Source organism: Vicugna pacos, unplaced genomic scaffold, assembly GCF_048564905.1.
Source record: "Vicugna pacos unplaced genomic scaffold, VicPac4 scaffold_19, whole genome shotgun sequence".
NCBI classification, from domain to species: Eukaryota; Metazoa; Chordata; class Mammalia; order Artiodactyla; family Camelidae; genus Vicugna; species Vicugna pacos.
Window position 1 is genome coordinate 23,543,921 of NW_027328740.1, and position 7,575 is coordinate 23,551,495.

A 7,575-nucleotide genomic window follows, 5' to 3' on the forward strand; every position below is an offset into this window, starting at 1 on the left:
AAAAGAGATGAAATCACTTAAAAAAAAAGGAAAGAAAAGAAACAAACTAAAAAGAGAAACAACTTTAACAAAAACAAAGAAGATGTATCACTGTCCCTGATTTTAAACTATAATACAAAGCTGCAGTATTAAAACGAATATGGTAGTGGCACAGAACATACAGAATAATGGAACACAACAGAATGCCTGAAAATGAAATCAGACAATTATGGTCATTAAGCCCATTACAAAAAATGAATATACAGTGGGCGAAAGGTAACCACCGGGCACATGAAACTACTCAACATCACTAAACATCAGAAAAATGCAAGTCCAAAACACAGTGAGATTTTATGTTGCTCCTGGCAGAATGACTATTATCAAAAAGATAGCAAACTTAACTGTTGGTTAGGATGTAAGAGAAACAACCCTGATACACTGCTGGTGTGAATGTAAATATGTGATGCCACTGTGGAAAACAACATGGAGCTTTAAATAAAAAGTAATAATGAAATATAATCCAAAATATACATATCGGGATACTTATTCCAAGAAAATAAAACACGAATTAGAAAAGATAAATTCAACCCTATATTCACTGCAGCATTATCCTCAATAGACAGGATATAGAAGCAAATTAATTGCTCATCAATAGATGATGGATAAAGAAGATGTGTGTTTATACTATATATATCTACCCATCTTAAGTACAGATTAATTTATATATATATATACACACACACACAATTTATATATATATATATATATATATATATATATATATATATATATATATGCACACACACATAAAAATACAATGGGTTATTACTCAGCTGTAAAAATAAGTTCTTGCCATTTGCAACAAATGGGTTGACCAAGAGGATAATATGCTAAGTGAATTAAGTCAGAAATTGAATGACAAATGGTGAATGATTTTACTCATATTTGGAATTTATAACAAATGAACATAACAACACAGAAAAGGAATTATAGAAAGAAAGAGGTTGTTCACAAGAAGGAGGGAAATGGGGTGTGGAAAAGAAAATTTGAGGAAATTAAGAAAGAAAATATTCCAGTTGCAAATTAAATGAGTCAGGGACAAGAAATGTACTATATGGGAAATAGCCAATAACTATTGAATATTTTAAATAGCAACATAACATATCTAGATATATTCTGGTGATCTGTTTGAATTATATTAAAAACAGCAAAGAGTATGTTGTGTAAGAGAAACTAACACAGTGTTTTAGATTAAAATACACTTCAAAAACAAACAAACATACACATAGAAAAAAATTAGATTTGTATTTAACAGAGGCAGGGTTTGGGAAAGGAGGATTTGATTAATGTACTCAAAAGCTATAAACATCCAGCCGTAAAATAATCGTGTTCTAGGGATGCGCCGTAATAACATGAAAATTAAAATTAATACTGCTTTATGTTCTATATCAATGTTGTTAAGAGAGTAGACCATAATGTTTCTCATCACAACCAAAAGACACATTGTATTACTTTACAATTTTATCTATATGAGATAATGAATTCTCCCTAAAGTTGCTATGATATTTATTTCATGATACTTGTAAATCAAATCACTATCCTGTGCACCTAAACTTACACAATGTTTTAAGCAATTTATATCTCAATAAAAGTGGAAGAAAAAAAGGAAAGTCAATTGTCACTTTTTCCCATGTCATTTCTCATGATTCTTTTTGCATCAAGTAAACTTTAGTAATGATATACTTATCCTAGGTAAAGATACTAATAAATAAGTGATTCTAATAAATTATACATAAGGATACCAATAAAATTAGTGTTTTGCCATGCCTTAAACTTTCTTCATGTTAACAGCCCACTGCTTCTGTAAGCAACAACATTTCATTTCGTGTATTCATCTGAGATTAGGGAATGGATACAAATTTAAAACTGACTGCTCTTACTGTGAGTGATAAAGTTCACTGTCTCAGACCGAAAGTCTCATTTCCACAAGAGCATCTGTAAGAAATGAACATGCTAGGTTGCTAAAAATCTCAGAATGTTAAAATCTTAGAACTCCTACAATTCTTAACTGTTTTTCAATGGGAATGCAATACTGACAAAAACTTGATTTTGGATAACAATGTGCTGTTTTCTCATGGTTGCATTATGGGATGTGAGGATAATAACTGAGATCCACAACATACATTATCGCTCAAGCGCTGGGCAAAGAATGTAAAGGTTCTGCATTTTCAGTACTGAGGACTGCTTTCAAAATGATGACTACACTCACTCTAATCCAGGTAGTCCAAGGAATGAAAGGTTATTGCAATTTGTAGCTTAAAGGGAATAAATCAGCGGTTCAGTCTCTATAAATTATTCAAGGGGTGTTCAAAGACAAAATAAGTTGTGTCAACAATGAGAATTAAAAAAAAATTTGATATAAGCTTAAATTAAAAGGGGGACACAGTCCTGTGCTGGGCTCTGGGGACTGGAGTTTGTATATGCCTCTGTCCAATTCAAGGGTTCAGTGGCTTGGCCCTAGCATTAGCTTGGGATTCAATAAACATGTAACAAATAGTATACTGGGAGAAAGATAATCTACCTCTCTCTGATCAGGAGAAAACCTGGTGGATCAATGAAATTCTTAATTCACAGAGATTCTGCCAGATGCAGAGGAATAATTCACTGATGACTCAACTAAGACAAACTTAGTTACTGCTTAACAATCCATCATCACACACACACACAGTGGTACAAATATTTGTAGTATTTAGTATGAAGAATTCAGTGGGCAGAGATCAGAGTATAGTTTTCAAACACCAGTCAACTTTTGTACTTTTGCCAATAGTCTAGATTTTCCCAGGTAGAAAACTACAGATGGACAAACAATATTCTTCTTTAGGATTTCTAATTTTGAAATTAAAGTGTAGCTTTTGACTTACCAGTATAGAAACTTGTCATGATGATAACATTAAGACCCACTGTGTGATAATAGAGCTGGAAACTACCTGCTGAACCAGACAATCTGAACCCCAGACTGCTAATGTAAGCAACAAAATAATCACCATCATAGTTCAGCTGACAAACTTAAAAGCTTGATGTTTCATTTCAGGAGAAACCACTGCTGTCCAGACACAGATCTCCTGCTGCAAATGGGCTCTTTTCTTCTCTTGGTAGATGTCATATTGGTGAGATGTTGCTAGAGCTTACCCTGGCTCATTTGCCCATTCTCCAGATTATCAAAGGCTTATTCACATATGGTGACACATTTTCAGGACTCAATGTTGCCATTCCAGTCTTATCAGCTGACACTTTCTGCATGATTGTGAGCAGAAGCCTTAGGCTCCCTGACCTTGCCAACAATTTTCCAGCATTTCAGGGTATTTCACATTCTGAAAATGCTTCACCTTTTATTTTAAATTAATGGGAATTAATCAAAGTCTTCCATGAATATTTTATATTTCCTAAAATCTGTATACATTTGGTATTCTTGCAGTTGGACAAATTTTTAATTCTACCACCCTCACCTTGTTCTAGCCCACACATTTTAGATTGCAATTTGGTTACTGAATGCGACCACCCCAACCAAGGGTCTAGTACCACTTAGGTACTTCCTGTGTGAAGGTTAGAAAGGACACAATTTATGTGGGGTGTATATTCCTGCATTAAATGTTTGCAATGACACGGTCTCTTCTGGACAATGCTCTGATTCTAAGAAGTAAATTAATTAGAAGGCAGTATACTTATTGGTAAGGGGAAGAGAATCAGCGCTTTTGTGTGGGTGGGTGATGAAGAGACAGGAAAAAAATCCAGCAAATGAGAATGGAATGCTTTAGGCCTCTGGAGGCATGAATTAAAAGGAAAATATTACTTTACCTCTTGTACCTACCTCAACTTACTGTCTTGAATGAATAGTCCTTGTGCTATGAAAACAGCTAGTTTTTGGTGAAGTGTATAGACCATAACGAAATAGTTTGAAAACTATGAGAGTTTTGTTGTTTCAGGAAAGTAGATTTTGCTTAAATTCAACATGTATTTTTCATTCACTAAATACTAAAACTCATCCTGTGGCATGTGCTTTGCTTACTGTGTTATTATCCAAGTTAGACAAGGAAAGGGGGATAGACAGAAAACATCTGGAGGAGGTGGTTTTTGTGCTGGGACTGGGAAAATCTTAGTAGGTAAAAGGAGTACATCCTAACTCCAAGGATTAGCTGGAGCAAAAGTTGTGAGTTTGGAGCTAACTCTCTTGACAAGTATTTCAATCGATGTATCTCCAGAAATAGTGAAACATAAAGAAATGCTAAGGTAGTCAGATGCCAGATCTATAAAGGAATGACTAAATTATGTTTAGTTTGTGTGCTTAGAGTTGGAAAGGCATTAACTGCCACCCTGAGGATGTAAGCTTGCCTTTGGCTGGAACATAAAAGCAACATAAATTATTGACTATAAAATAGAGCATAGATTCTTCAGGACAGGAAAAAAAGCATCAATTGGAATGCTTTGAGAACAGCACAAAGAAGACCATAGATAAAATTACTTCTTAAATTCTACCACATTCTGATTGTGCCATCCGAGACTACATCATGTGACCTTTATGATTCCAAGAATCACATAAAAGAGACCATGATCCCTGGGCCGGTTCCTGCATTTATCATCCGTTCCATACTATCCTGACTTAACACTTTTAATACTTTCCAGGATGAACCAGAAATCACTTAGTACTTTTACCTCTCTCCATGTTATATTCTTTTTCCAAATTCTTCCATTTTCTATTCTTCCTTCCAAGAAATTATTTAAAATTATACCCATATTGTTCCATCAAATGATCATATCAATCAAATATCTCTTTTTTTCTTTAAATGTTATCTTAGTCTCCAGTATAACTCTTTACTCTATTTTAAAAAAAATAAGGAAAATACAGGTACACATCTATGTTTGTTGTTCAAATAAGAAAATTGCAGATATTTGTCGACATATGCCAAATCAATATTAATCTTTGTTATCCTGCATAATCTGGTAGTCCTCTGTTAGATCAGTTGTAATTAGCATGACATTCATAAACTGAGGTTGGCTGATAAGTTGGCCTTGAAAGAGAGGTAGCTGATGTATCAGCTATCACTGGCACTGGAAACCGTGGGGTACTCCCAGTTGAAGTTTAGGAAAAGACCTTCATTGGCAGATATGTTGTGATATCTTTTTGGAAAAGTAGAAGGCTCCACCATTAGTCCAAAATAATTGCTCTGTATGGGAGACAAGATGCTTTACTGAGAACTAGAAGTTGTAGTTGTAATGAAGTTCACACCACAGCCATTTGCTTCATTGTAGCTGCTTTGAGAGTGCCCGTGGACAGTGGTCAACTGATTTAAAATAGCACGTTGATCCACTGCAATATTGTTCTGGTGGTCTAAATGACATTGATGATGGAGGAGAAAAATCACCTCTGATCAGGTTAGTTGTATCACCAAGTACGTGGCTAGTAGACGGCTTTCTTATTAGAGGCATGTTTAAATTTGCAGAAAGTAAAAATGAACTTTCTACACTAGTGTCAGCCACAAAACCAGAATTATGGTTATGCACATTACCCTCTGCTTTAAAGTGCTTCTTTTTGAAATCTTAAGCCAATGAAAATACCAGAGAGCCATTTTTATTCACAACTCTTCTTTTTATTCTCACTAAAACCTGGGGACAACCTCGTTTAAGATTTCGATTATGGCAGAACTGTAGCTAAAACCAAAGGAGAAAAATTTTAGTAATATTTTAAAACAAAACACAAGACTATATTAAGCCTAACCTATAAAATCTCAGATTTCACGTTTACTATGCAATGATATTATCATAAAAATGTGTACAATGCTGACTATATTTTGAAATTCCATATTTGGAATATACACATTTAAATAGAATAGTCATCAAATTTAAGAAGTTAGCATTTGCAGCAACGGTGAAAGCAACTTTTTAAAAAAAAGCTTTAATACCTTCATTTAGATTTCTTTTAAGATTCATAGTTGCTAGGAACGTTTTGCATAATCTTGAATAGTTAAGGCACTGTCTTAATTTTTAGAAAAAATAAAGAATTTCAGCCTTTGTAGTTTTATAGAATTTCAAAATCTTGCTTTACATTTATATTACCATATTTTGATATACAAAATAAAATTTTATATATACGTTACCAAGTCATAACTACAATTACTGAATTCCTTGCTTAAAACAGAGACTTCTTTCTCTTCTGCCAGAAAGTCAGCTAGACAAGATTTTTGCAAATTCTGCCGCAATTTACTAAACCCATAAATGTTAAGCTGTCTAAGTAAACTTTTCATACTTCCAGTTTCAAATAATCTGAAAGGGGCCTATCGTTCCAACACTTCCTTCTTAAAGACAGCTTCACCAATCACTATGGAAGATCCAGTATAACCCCACCAGATGGATTTAAATTGGTCACTCCCAGCCATTTTCCAGAGTTTTCCTGGAAATGTCAGAGAACGAAAATCATTATCTACACCTGATTCTGAGACACAATGTATGTAACATAGTCTTTTTATCAAGGATTCTTCAGACAAAGTCTGAAAAGCATTTTCTTCAAACATAGACTTCAAGACAAGTCCCCAGAGATTGTTTGATCACACAATAGAGATCTACCAGAGTTTCCTGAACCAGTTGGTCCGTCTTTATGAGACACATCTTGAATTTCTGAAGAAACAGGTGTCATCTCAAATAACTTTTTCTACTGCTACTTTTCTAATCTGCATGTTTTTGAGCACTGCTGCTACAAATGCTGTTCTGGCAGGCCTGCACAGATAAACTGCTAGGCCATCACAATGGTTCTCAACTTGAGAAGATGCGACATCACAAAACGACTGGTCTCCTAGCAACTCAAGTGTAACATTAAGCCAGTGTTTATTTCTCATTCATCCAGTTAAAATGAAACATATAGGATACTTATTTTTATAGTGTGATCTGCAAATATTATCCCCACAAAATCTTTTTAAATAATTTAATTTTTTGGGTCTATGAAATAAAACCAATCTCCATACTTTTGTACACAAATTTATAACAGATTTATGAACAGAGTATAAATAATGCACAAAATATATAAAATAATTTTAAAGTTATGGAATTTAAAGTGAAATTTGTGTTAAGCCTGTACAGAAAATTTATACCTATTACATTATAATTTGTAATTAAAGTGAAACAATTTTATTTGGAGATGGAAGTAGTTATTTATCTGTTTACTTTACAATAAGTAGCTCTATATTCAAAACATGAGCAGAATAATTATCAGTGTATTTGGTATGTTTATTAATAAATGGTAAATATTTATGAAATAAAAATAGATTAAAGTTATCAATCAAACTTGAGAAATCCCTAAGGGGGTAATTTTTGTTTTAAATTGTAATTCAGTGCTATAAGTAAAACAAATAACATATTTATTTTGTTTGTAATTCATGAATTATCACCTTTTGCCATTCTTTCACTCAGAAGTTTTTCAGTCCTAGAAGGAATAAATTTTCTTGTCATCTTTATAATCCATACTCTTGGGGCTTCTGTTAAGTGTTCCAAAATGAGGTTGATAAATACACTTATAAACAAGATCCTGGGTTCAATAAACAGTGCCTT

General features: G+C 33.5%; 1 long non-coding RNA gene across 1 annotated transcript; it reads right to left on the reverse strand.

Annotated features, from left to right (window-relative positions):
* Nucleotides 1–5,602: 5,602 nt before the first annotated feature.
* On the reverse strand, nucleotides 5,603–6,716 carry LOC140693321 (uncharacterized). Its single transcript, XR_012069041.1, has 2 exons — nucleotides 6,598–6,716; nucleotides 5,603–5,685 (listed from the first exon to the last, which is right to left on the reverse strand). It is a non-coding gene; the product is annotated as an uncharacterized lncRNA (long non-coding RNA).
* Nucleotides 6,717–7,575: the final 859 nt, after the last annotated feature.